We start from the raw sequence: 12,835 nt of genomic DNA, 5'->3' as shown, positions 1-12,835 counted from the left end.
AACAAGATGGACACGAAGAGAAGAAGATTCCAGGCAGGACAGAATGAAGATTGCACCAACCCAGACTAGATTGGATATCAATCATTATAGAATACTGTTCCAACTCCCAGTCACCGTACATTTATTCACATCAATTTATCTATATATTTATTTTATGTATTTGAAACAGACCATTCAGCCCACCAAGTCCACAATGGCCAATGATCACCAGTTCTATGTTGTCCACTTTCTCATCCACAGCCTACACACTAGGGGTAATTCACAGAGGGCAATTAACCTACAAACCCACACATCTTTGGGATGTGGGAGGAAACTGGAGCACCCGGAGAAAACCCACGTGGCCACAGGGAGAACGTGCAAACTCCACACAGACAGCAGCCGAGGTGAGGATTGAACCTGGGTCTCTGACAGCTGCGACACTGCAACTGATCTTCCCATCTCACAAGCTTCCCATCCATCCGTTTGGATGTTGCAGGCAGAGCTGGCCCCATGGAGGCTGAGCTTCGAGCCGGCCAGGGTGGGGAGGCTGTGCCTCTGATCTGATCCACCGCTGAGCCAGGCTGGCATCAGCCTGCTGGGCACCGTCTCCTCCCCAGCCCAGTAGCGGTGCCCGTCCTCAGCCTGGCAGCAACTGCTGCAGTGGAGAGTACCGAGTTATTTAGGGCCACCACTGACCTGGAAACATAACGTCTGATGAGGTAACATACCCTCGTCTGGTAGTATGCGAGTGGTGGTTGCAGCATAGCAACCAGACACATACATGCACATGCTCCGACGGCTTATTAGTATTCAAGATAGAGCTTTGCACAAGCTGCTGGATGACAGCTACAGCAGAGAGGAGAGGAGCGAGAGGGAGGGAGTAATGACTAACAGAGGATGCTCTGCAGCTGGTTGTGACAGGACCCAACACAGATAGGAAAGACTGATAGGGCTGGCAATGCAACGACAGGCTGGCTCTCCATCGCTGAAGCTGCTTTGAGACCCGTCGGAGTTGCTGTTTGTTCATGCATCCGGCAATGGCCAACTGATTCTAGCGAGAGAGGGAATGAAAATACAGGCAGCCTGGAGGAGAGTCAGCTCGAGGTTCTGCGCTTAGCAATGGAGTGAACGGCAAGTTTGCAGTTGGATCTTTGGGGTTGGCTCTGCATTCAACAGGAGATTTGGCGGCGTGCATTGCACGGCTCCCACAGCTGTCCATCGACCTCATCACCCGAACTACCAACCAACACTGTCCTGTGAGTATCCATTCCTTCAGCAGACCTCTTTACTTGTCTGTATGGGGTTGCAGAGCTTGTATGCGTGAGGGCATCATCTGCTCGCTCTCAGTGTGTATGTCTGTGTCTGTTTACGTGCATCTATGTATTACCAACTGTGTGCTCGATGTGTGTGTGTGTGTGTGTGTGTGTGTGTGTCTGTGTGTGTGTGTGTGTGTGTGTAAATGTGCGTGCGTGTATCTATCTACTCCTGCCCCTGTAATTGTGAATATACACGTCTTTAGGTCCAGGTGCAATTCTGTTTGTATTTATGCGGTGATAAGATCTTTAAACTATCAGGAGAGTGGGATAAGAGGTCTAAAGCCGGGATACCTGTAAACGCTGTGGACAGGGAAACAGTTGCTGGCAGGGAGTGAGTTGGATGAAAATTAATAATCAGAAAGCTTTAAAAAAAAAAATGTTTCAGTGAATGAGGCGACATCAGGATAAAGGAAAATAAAGGAAAACGGCTCCTTATCTAAATGCATAAACCATTTATATTAAGGTAAAGGGATTAACAGCATGTTTGCCGTTCCAAAGACTTAATTGCAAAATAAGCATGATTGAGAAGGGAAGTATTCGGGATATCAGGCTCTAAAGGGGCAGGCAGAATAAAGGAGAGAAGGTGAGAAAAGATGGGAGAAAGAGGGCAGATAAAAAAAGATCTTAGCTCAGAAAATCCAGATGCAGACTGAGTTTGGCTGTCACCGAGAAACTGAGAGTTAGGAAATATTGACAGTTTAAAGGACTCCGTGCTAAAGCAGGAGAGGATAACATTGGAAAGTGCAGCTACATGTAATAATAAATTAATCACGGAGACCTCAATTTTCATGCGGATTAAATAAGATAAACAAGCAGTGATGTGTAGACATGAAGCAGCGCATCCAAGATCGTTCCTGAAACCAGTGTTTCAATCACATGTCTCGGACGTCGATTATTTCTTGAATCTCTTGAATCTTGAATCAGATCCAGTATTTGCACAGGGATTTGGGCGTTATTTTTGGTTTATTATTGTCACGTGTGCTGAGACAGAGTGAAAAACATTTGCGGGCTATCCAGTCAAATCATACTATAGAGATCGATATAGGAAACTGCAGATGCTGGTTTACAAATATAGACACAAAGTGCTGGAGTAACTCAGCGGGTGAAGGAGCATCTCTGGAGAACATGGAGCGGTGAAGTTTAGGGTCAGGACCCTTCTTCAGACATTATATGGGTGTGGGGAAGAACGGTGGACGAGAGGAATGGCAGGGCAAAGCCTGTCAGATAATATATAGGAAGGAACTGCCGATGGCAGTTTAAACCGAAGATAGACATAAAGAGCTGGAGTATCTCAGTGGGACAGGCAGCATCTCTGGAGAGAACTAGTCGGTGACGTTTGGGGTCCGAGGAAGGGTCTCGACCCGAAGCGTCTTCCATTCTTTCTCTCCGGAGATGCTGCCTGTCCTGCTGAGTTACTCCAGCATGATGTGCCTATCTCGTCAGGTCAGGTAATAGGTTGGTACAGGGGGAAACAAGCCCCTCAGCCCATCGAGTCCTTCCGACCAGCGACCACCGCCATACACTAGTTATATCCTACACACTAGGTACAGCATCCGTTAACTTACAAACCTGCATGTCTTTGGAATGTGGGAGGAAACCTGAGCACCCGGGAAAAACCCGCGGGGTCACAGGGAGGACGTGAAAATTCCGCTTAGACAGCACTCAGTCAGGATCGAACCCAGGTCTCTGGCACTATAAGGCACCAGCTCTACTGCTGAGCCACTGTGCTGCCCTAAAGAGTATTGACAATTGTGAAGCTAGGGAAACATAGGCAAGTCCACGTTGGGCACTGGAGACGGGAGACGGGTGGGGGGGGGGGGGGGGGGGGGGGGGGGGGAGAAGGGAGGGGGGAGGGTTTTGTGGTTACCTAAAAATGTTGATATCATGGGGTTGTAAGCTACCCAAGGCTAATATGAGGTGCTGCTAATATGAGAGTTTGTGTGTGGCCTCACACTGGCAATGTAAGAGGCTCAGGCCAAAAAAGCCTGAATGGGAATGGGCAAGGGTGTTAAATTGGTTAGCAACCGGGAGATCCAGTAGTCCTTGGAGGACGAAGCATGTGTTCAGTGAAATGGTCGCCAACCCTGCGCTTGGCCTCGCCATTTACACGAGGCTACATCGGGAACACTAGACAAGGTTAGATGAGGTGTACGTGAACATCTGTCTCGCCTGGAAGGAATGCTGGGGGCCCTGATGGAGGTGGTATAGGGACAGGACGATTGCAGGGGAAAGTACCTGGGGAGCAGGTTGTTTGGGCAGGAATGGATGAGTGAACCAAGGAGTTGTGGAGGGGGCGGTCTCAGTAAAAGATGGATAGGGGTGGGGATGGGAAGATGTGACTGGTAGTGGGATCTTGTTAAGGGGTGATGGAAATGTCGGAGGATGATGTGTTGGAAGTGGAGGCTGGTTGGGTGAAAGGTGAGGTACAGGGGGACTCTATCCTTGGAAGGGGACATGGGAGCAGAACTACGGAACACAAAGGAGACGCGATTGAGGGGTGTCCCACCACGCAAAGCAGCAGAGACGGACATTTGAGAGCAGGGGATAACAATAGACAATAGACAATAGGTGCAGGAGCAGGCCATTTGGTCCTTTGAGCTAGCACCGCCATTCAATGTGATCATGGCTGATCATCCCCAACCAGTACCCTATTCCTGCCTTCTCCCCATATCCCCTGACTCCGCTATTTTTAAGAGCCCTATCTAGCACTCTCTTGAAAGCATCCAGAGAACCGACCTCCACCGCCCTCTGAGGCAGAGAACTCCACAGAATTCTTTGCAAAAGGCAGGGTGGGAAAAGGTTTAGTCCAAATCATTGTGGGAGTGTATACGTTTGTAGTATACATGAGTCGATAGTCTGTCCCCTGTGATGGAGACAGTGAGATCAAGAAAGGGGTGAGAGGTGTCAGAGATAGTGCAATTGTATATGGGGGCAGCGTGGGTTTGTGGTAAAATTAATAAAGTCACTGAGTTCTGCACGGGTGCAGGAGGCAGCTCCAATGCCGTCATCAATGTGGTGGAGAAATAGTTGGGGGGATTGGTGGGGAGTGTTAGTAGAGGGAAATTGGTTGGATCTCTGTTCAGGGAACAACCATAGGGCCTTGACACCTTCCTGGTGGGGTTTTGATGCTACATATATTCAAGCTTTTGTGTCTTCTGCCGGATGGGAGAGGGGAGAAGAGGGAATGACTATAGTGTGAGTGATCTTCGATTATGTTTGGCTGCTTTCCTGAGGCAGTGTGAGGTGTAGATGGTGTCAATGGTGGGGAGACTATTCTTTGTGATGGACTGGGCTACATGCATAACTCTCCGCAATTTCTGGCGGGCTTTGGTTGAGCTGTTGCCAAACCAAGCCGTGATGCAATCCAATAGTATGCTTTCTATGGTGATCCGTCAGAAGAAGTTGGTAAGTGTTATTGGAGATATGCCCAACTAATGTCCTTAGTCTTCTGAGATTCTGAAAGTAGATTTTAAAAACGTACTAAATGATAAAGACTGGCAAATGGTTAAAGTTATAACATCATTCACAGTTAATATCCATTTTTGAGAAGGAAAATTGAAATATAGGTCATTTACGGCTAGCAAGAGAAATTTAAGCTATCTTAATATTGTGGCCAAAATGATGTCCAAAAAAGAGATCAGCCTGAACATTATTAAGAGGTTGGCTCCGCAAAAGGCAGCCAAAAATGGTATTGAGAGATTGTAATACATTATCAAGAGACTTGAAAAAATGGAAAAAAATTCTTACATTTGGACCTGAGGAGAAACAGACGGGCAAAGTCAACCCGGAATGAAAGAAAAGGCAGAGATATTAAAGATGTTGCTTCTCTGCCCATGCTGGACTGTTCCAGAGTTGATGGGCACCGGACTACACGGTGCCAGTATCCTGTTCCGTTAGCTAGAAATTCCTCACTCCTTGGGGTGGCACACAGCAGCAGAGACCCGATCGAATCCAGACCTTAGGGTGCTGACTGTGAGGAGTTTGCACGTTCTCCCTGTGACCATATTGGTTTCCTCCGTTTCTCCAGTTTCCCATCTCAAAGATGTGCGGGCTTGTTGGGTAAGTGGCCTCTGTGAACAGTCTGGGAGTGGTTGCGAAAGTGCCCCTGGTGTGCCAAAACTGGATACAGAAGTGGGATAGACCTAAGTGAAGTGGCCTGAAGCAAACACCATGCAGTTTGCTGGAGAACTTCTCACTTCCGTTACACCACGAGTTGTTATGTCCTTTCCACAGTAGGACACAGTGGGAGCGCTGAGTTCTGGGCTGGAGCTTAGAATTCCACCACTCATGTAGCAAAGTTCGAGGAGAACCGATGAGGAGCAGAGGGGGCAAGCACGAGAGCAGCAGGTGCCTGAGGAATGAACTGTGGGATTGGGCGCACCTTTTAGATTCAATATTTAAAGTTTCATTTTGTCAGATTTGTTGGTGACCAGGATCAAACCCGTGTCTCTGCCGCTGTAAGGCAACAACTATACCGCTGAGCTACTGTGCCACCCCAAAGTAGCAGATCTACACCTCGCTTTATGTTACAGTGAATTTAACTTGCTATAAGTTAGATTGAGGGGGGATAAGAAGATTGAGGGGGGATCTTATAGAAACTTACAAAATTCTTAAGGGGTTGGACAGGCTAGATGCAGGAAGATTATTCCCGATGTTGGGGAAGTCCAGAACAAGGGATCACAGTTTAAGGATAAGGGGGAAGTCTTTTTGGACCGAGATGAGAAAATCATTTTTTACACAGAGAGTGGTGAATCTGTGGAATTCTCTGCCACAGAAGGTAGTTGAGGCCAGTTCATTGGCTATATTTAAGAGGGAGTTAGATGTGGCCCTTGTGGCTAAAAGGATCAGGAGGTATGGAGAGAAGGCAGGTACAGGATGCTGAGTTGGATGATTAGCCATGATCATATTGAATGGCGGTGCAGGCTCGAAGGGACGAATGGCCTACTCCTGCACCTATTTTCTATGTTTCTATAGCGTCTTACCTCTGAGGGTTGTCTTTATTTTGTAGCATCTGGGCATGGACATCCATGGGCATAACGATTCTCTTCACCAAACACGCAAGAGCTTTGGCTCTGTTACCACAGTGTGTCTGTCTGTGTCTTTCTGTGATTGTGTATCTGTCCATGACGTTTGGTCTACACGTGGTCTATGTGCTGATGTCTCTATGTGGCCATGTCTCAGTGACTCGGTATGTAACTCCGATTCTATTTTGCTTCAAAACATTACTCACCGTTTTATTTTGTTTGGTAAAATGTAATGCATTTCATTTTGATAATATATGCATTGGAGAATATAAGCGCTTTAAGTGAAACGTAATCCCTTCTGATGTGCCTGTAGTAGAGCTGCCTCTGTGGACGGTTACTTTGATCAATCAACATAACTTTGATTCAATTTTTAGCAACTGATTCTAAGACAAATGTTTAATAGTGATGCATGGCAGTAAAGTGTGCAAATGTCTGCAGCAGTCACAAATAGCAGGAATATGAGGCTGATTGATAGCAGTCGCTTGTGAAGCTACATATGACAAAAGTGTACAGCAATGTAGAACAGTAACTTGACAATAATATGAAAGAATCATCACCTTGTCCCTTGTTTGTACCTTAATCATCATCAGCACACATTTAAAGTCGCGAATGATTGTGGTTCTGGTGGGTCCTGCCTGTGGGTCTGGTATGTCCCCTCATGTGTGTGACATCTTCTAACATGGGGAGACGGGTGAATGGACATCCACCACACGGTCCCTGATAGAGACAGAGTCTCCATCAGTCTGAAGAAGGGTTTCGGCCCAAAACGTTTCCTATTTCCTACGCTCCATAGATGCTGCTGCACCCGCTAAGTTTCTCCAGCACTTTTGTCTACCCTGGTAGAGACAGACTCAGGTCCAGCGGCATGGACTCCACCACAGTTGGGAGTTTGTCCCTGCTACAGCCTTCTTCCACCTTCTCAGCCGTTGTGGTGCTCCACCCGCCGGCCAGACACCATCCTCCACCTGTTCCACCGCTGATGGGTCACCCTTTGATGGGGACCTCCCCCTCGACCTGCCCGCCATGGGTGACCCTGCCATGAGCACAGCTCCAAAAACCATCCGAGTGTTTCCCAATCAGAAACCTTGGATGAACTTTGAGATCCGCACTCTCCTGAAGTCCAGACACAGGGCATTCACCTCCAATGATACAGTGGCCTACATGAAGACCAGATACGACCTTGGTAAGGCCATCAAAAAGGCCAAAAGGGACTTCTGCTCCAAACTGGAGGACGAGACAGATGTTCGGCAGCTGTGGCAGGGCCTGAATGCAATCACCTCCTACAAGGCGAAACCAGGAGGCAGCTCGAATGTCGGTATAACATCACTCCCTGACGAGCTCAATGCGTTTTACGCACGCTTTGACAGGGAGAATACTGATGTGCCTTCCCGATCCCCCATTCGCTGTGATGGCATTTCAGTCTCAGTCACAGAGGCCGATGTCAGGAAATCCTTCAGAGGGGTGAACCCCCGAAAAGCACCTGGTCCTGATGGTATACCCGGTCGTGTTCTAAAAACCTGTGCGGACCAACTGGCGGGAGTTTTTACGGACATTTTCAACCTCTCACTTCTGAGGTCTGAGGCCCCCACCTGCTTTAAAAGGGCATCAATCATACCGGTGCCCAAGAAGAGTAAGGTGACGTGCCTCAATGACTATCGACCAGTGGCACTAACGCCGGTGGTGATGAAGTGCTTTGAGAGGTTGATCATGGAGCAAATCAACTCCTACCTCGACAAAAACCTGGACCCACTGCAGTTCGCGTACCGCCACAACAGATCAACGGTGGATGCGATCTCGCTGGCCCTCCACTCCGCACTGGACCACTTGGACAACAAAAACTCATATATCAGGCTGTTATTCATTGATTACAGCTCAGCATTTAACACAATCATTTCCTCCAAACTGGTTACCAAACTCGCAGAACTGGGTCCCTGCGCATCCCTCTGCAACTGGATCCTTGACTTCCTCATCCACAGACCACAGTCTGTTCGTATTGGTGGAAATGTGTCAGCCTCGATAACAATCAGCACGGGAGCACCTCAAGGCTGCGTGCTCAGCCCCCTGCTGTACTCACTCTATACCCATGACTGCGTAGCGAACCACAGTGCGAACTCCATCATCAAGTTCGCTGACGACACCACTATTGTGGGGCGTATCACTGATGGGGATGAGTCAGAGTACAGAAGAGAGATCGAGCTACTGTCCATATGGTGCCAGCGCAATAACCTGGCCCTCAACCCCAGCAAAACCAAGAAACTGATTGTGAACTTTGGAAGGAGTAGGAGGGGGACCCACAGCCCCATTTATATGGTTGAAAGGGTCAAGAACTTCAAATTCCTGGGCGTGCTGAAGATCTTTCCTGGTCCGAGAACACTAACGCAATTATCAAAAAAGCTCATCAGCGCCTCTACTTCCTGAGAAGATTACGGAGAGTCGGATTGTCAAGGAAGACTCTCTCTAACTTCTACAGGTGCACAGTCGAGAGCATGCTGACCGGTTGCATCGTGGCTTGGTTCGGCAATTTGAGCGCCCTGGAGAGGAAAAGACTACAAAAAGTAGTAAACACTGCCCAGTCCATCATCGGCTCTGACCTTCCTTCCATCGAGGGGATTTATCGATGCCTCAGTCGCTGCCTCAAAAAGGCTGGCAGTATCATCAAAGACCCACACCATCCTGGCCACACACTCATCCCCCTGCTACCTTCAGGTAGAAGGTACAGGAGCCTGAAGACTGCAACAACCAGGTTCAGGAATAGCTACTTCCCCACAGCCATCAGGCTATTAAATCTGGCTCGGACAAAACTCTGATTATTAATAACCACTTTCTGTTATTTGCACTTTACCAGTTTATTTATTCATGTGTGTGTATATTTATATCATGGTATATGGACACATTTATCTGTTTTGTAGTAAATGCCTACTATTTTCTGTGTGCTGAAGCAAAGCAAGAATGTCATTGTCCTATACAGGGACACATGACAATAAACTCACTTGAACTTGAACTTGAAATGGCTTCATCTCAGGGTCTTAGTTTCATGCAAGCTTCTCCACCAAGGCACGGCGTTGACCGTCGGAGAGTCTATGATTACAACACGTGATAATATGTGGTTAGAATATACAATAATCTTGGACAATAATTTGTGACAATAGGTTAGTTTAGAGATACAGCGTGGAAACAGGCCCTTCGGCCCACCGAGTCCACACCCACCAGCAAACCCCGTACATTAACACTATCCTACACCACATGACTGACTGAACTTTATTGCCTTCCATCACAGTGAAGAATGCTGTGGTGGATGTTTATGTTAAATTCTATTGTGTATTGTGTTCTTTTTAATTGTATGGCTGCACAGCAACTCATCTCACTGTAACTTCAGTGGTGCTTGTGACAAATAAATGTGAACCTTGAACACGAGGGACAATTTGCACATTCACTAAGCCAATCAACATACACATCAGTACGTCTTTGGAGTGGGAGGAAACCGAAGATCTCGGAGAAAACCCACACGGTCACAGGGAGAACGTACAAACTCCGTACAGACAGCACCCGTAGTCGGGATTGAACACAGGTCTCCGGTGCTGCAAGCACTGTAAGGCAGCAACTCTACCGCTGCGCCACCGTGGCGCGCCATCGTATAATATGATTAAAAATAGGCAGTGATCTGTTCGTAATGATACGCAATGGAAATACAGTGTAACCTGTAACAATATTTTCTGATGGAAATATGCGAGAGGGAATTTACTATAATCTGTGACAATAACATGTCACAGAAAAACGCAGTAATCTGCAGTGACTGGATTCAAGGGTGATAGGCAGCAGAGACGCAGAGTAATCTGTGCCGGTAAAGTGTGGCAGTAATATCATGTCGTTACGTGTGATCATAGGATCTTTGTGCGGTGACAGTAATTGATGACATCTGTCCACGAATATAATATGCAGCCTGATAGTTTTACAGCAATTTGGGATGTAACAAGTGACAAAAACAGATTGCTGTAAAATACTGTCATCCTCCTAGTTAGTAAATGGGCTCCTCTGGGAGACTGGTGGATGAGATTGAGTCAGCGTTTAGCACTCACCTGACTGAGAACACTTTCCCATCTGACAGTGAATGAACATACGCTGTGTAATCTAGTTAATTGCTAAATTATAAGATTCATTATAACTGGTTAAAGTTTGGATATGTAGTTCCAGTATTCTTTTTAGTCTTTGTTAATCCTCCGAGAGACTCGTCATTTTTTTCGAAAGGGTTGATACAATAGAGATGTGGATTAAATGAAGACAACTTTGGAAGAGATAAGGGTGATATGGTACAGATATTATTCTAGGCACGTACGGTTACATTTCAGAATGTCCCACAGTATGAACGGCGTTTTACTAAACCTACAGATGAACTGCATCTAGCATGCTGAGGACAGGCGCCAGTTCTTGGACACCTCCTCATACCTACCGCTTGAGCATGGCCCCGCAGACTAGCAGCATCTTACGAAATTCCTTGTGTCTAAACTAAGATTGTTACAGTCATAGAGTCAAAGAGTTACACAGTACAGAAAGAGGCCCTTCCTTCGACCCACAGAGATGGTGCAAGCATCCACCACCTGTTTACACTGAGTTTTTAAGAAGGAACTGCAGATGCTGGAAAATCGAAGGTAGACAAAAGTGCTGGATAAACTCAGCGGGTGCAGCAGCATCTATGGAGCGAAGGAAATAGGCAACATTTCGGCCCGAAACCCTGAAGGGTTTCGGCCCGAAATGTTGCCTATTTCCCTCGCCCCATAGATGCTGCTGCACACCCTGAGTTTCTCCAGCATTTTTGTCTACTTGTTTACGCTGATCCTACTCTGATCCCATTTTGTTCTCCCTGCATTTCCATCAGAGTCATTCCATTCTCGAGCCAGGTCTTAGTGCGTCCATCGGCAGGGACCAAGCATGGTGGCTTCCCTCGACCAGAACGCGGCCCGCCAGGAGCTATCCTGAATATTACCTTGGAGGGATGTAGTTTTATTACAGAACTTGTAGTCAACCTTCCTATTGGAAAGTTTACTCCAATTTAGAGCAGCAGGATCTTCATGGCCGCTTCTAAAGAGAGAGGTAAATCTGAATAAGGAAGGTGGAATCGTTAGGAACTGACGACACAAGGAACTGCTGATGCCGGAATCTTGCATAGAACACTAAATGCTGGAGTAATTCAATGGGTCAGGCAGCATTTCTGGACTACATGGATAGGGAAGATTCTGGGTCAGAACTCTTTTGTGTCTGATGAAGGGCCCCCATCCGAAACATCGCCCATCCATTTCGCCCAAAGATGCTTCCTGACCCGCTGAGTTACTCCAACACTGTGTTCAGTTTAGGAACCGAGTTTGGACAGCAATTGAAAGGAAGTTTTGTGGAAAAGGAACAAAGATGTCTGGCCGGGCTTAACAATTGACGTCGCGTGCATCGGGCTTGGAAATGGGTGAGAAACCGAAAGTACAGAAAGATGTGAACAAGTCACACCACACTCACACCTAAAGGGTGTTTCAGAGAATTTTGGATGCAGCAATCAGAATCCATTTAGATTGTCAGCAAAGTAATGGAAGGAAGCAAAGATGGGCCAGATGTGGAAATTCTAAAAGGGGAAAAAGACAATATAAATAGCCTGAGAAGTGACTTAGTAATGCCCCTGTCCCACTTAGGAAACCTGAACGGAAACCTCTGGAGACTTTGCGCCCCACCCAAGGTTTCCGTGCAGTTCCCAGAGGTTTTTGTCAGTCTCTCTACCTGCTTCCACTACCTGCAACCTCCGGCAACCACCTGCAACCTCCGGGAACCGCACGAAAACCTTGGGTGGGGCGCAAAGTCTCCAGAGGTTTCCGTTCCGGTTTCCTAAGTGGGACAGGGGCATAAGTGTAGACTGGAAACAGCTGTTTTAATGTAATCCAATCTCACAACAGCGAAGGCATTCTGGAAGAGGTAAAAGTAGAAGCCCGGAGATGTTCGTCAGGCCAGGCAGCATCTGTAGAGAGAGAATCAGGGAAGATTCTGTCAGAAGTAGAGAGGTTACAAAATTAACACCTTTTCAGCGGCAAGTGTAGGAGGGAGCGATTGAACAAACTAAAGGGCAGGTCTGTGTCTAAGCGGAGACCAGGAGAAGTTGGTAGTGGTGGTGACTGGTTGAAGATGGGAGGTGAAGGCATGTCTGGAGATGGCAGAACTTGAAGAAAATGAATGCATCTGAAATTACCTGGAGAGGAATAAAACACTGAAAAGGAAATCAATATATGGGGCCATTCACATGAAAGGTTTTCAAGTCAAAAGTGTTTAATTGCCATATGTACCGACAACAATGAAATTCTTACTTGCAGCTGCTCAACAGGCCCGTAAACACAATACATACAGATGATATGTAATAATATTTTAAAAAATCAATGAAATAAGACGATACTAATGTAAAGCCAGTCCTTAATGCAACCAAAGACAGTCCATAGAAGTTCATAGTTGAGGTTAGTGTTGGTTAATGTTCAAGAGCCTGATGGTTGT

General features: G+C 46.9%; 1 protein-coding gene across 2 annotated transcripts in view; it reads left to right on the top strand.

Annotated features, from left to right (window-relative positions):
- The first annotated feature begins 501 nt into the window (after positions 1 to 501).
- The window catches only part of rims3 (regulating synaptic membrane exocytosis 3), a 130,836-nt gene continuing 118,502 nt past the window's right edge, over positions 502 to 12,835 (top strand). Inside the window, exon 1 of one of the 2 annotated variants that reach the window (XM_055656116.1) lies at positions 502 to 1,235. The gene's annotated coding sequence lies outside the window, so the exon portion shown is untranslated. The remainder of the gene's footprint in view (positions 1,236 to 12,835) is intronic. The other variant, XM_055656115.1, reaches the window with a different exon arrangement.

The sequence above is a fragment of the Leucoraja erinacea genome, chromosome 26, assembly GCF_028641065.1.
Source record: "Leucoraja erinacea ecotype New England chromosome 26, Leri_hhj_1, whole genome shotgun sequence".
NCBI lineage: Eukaryota > Metazoa > Chordata > Chondrichthyes > Rajiformes > Rajidae > Leucoraja > Leucoraja erinaceus.
This window is presented reverse-complemented; position numbering and strand designations above follow the sequence as displayed.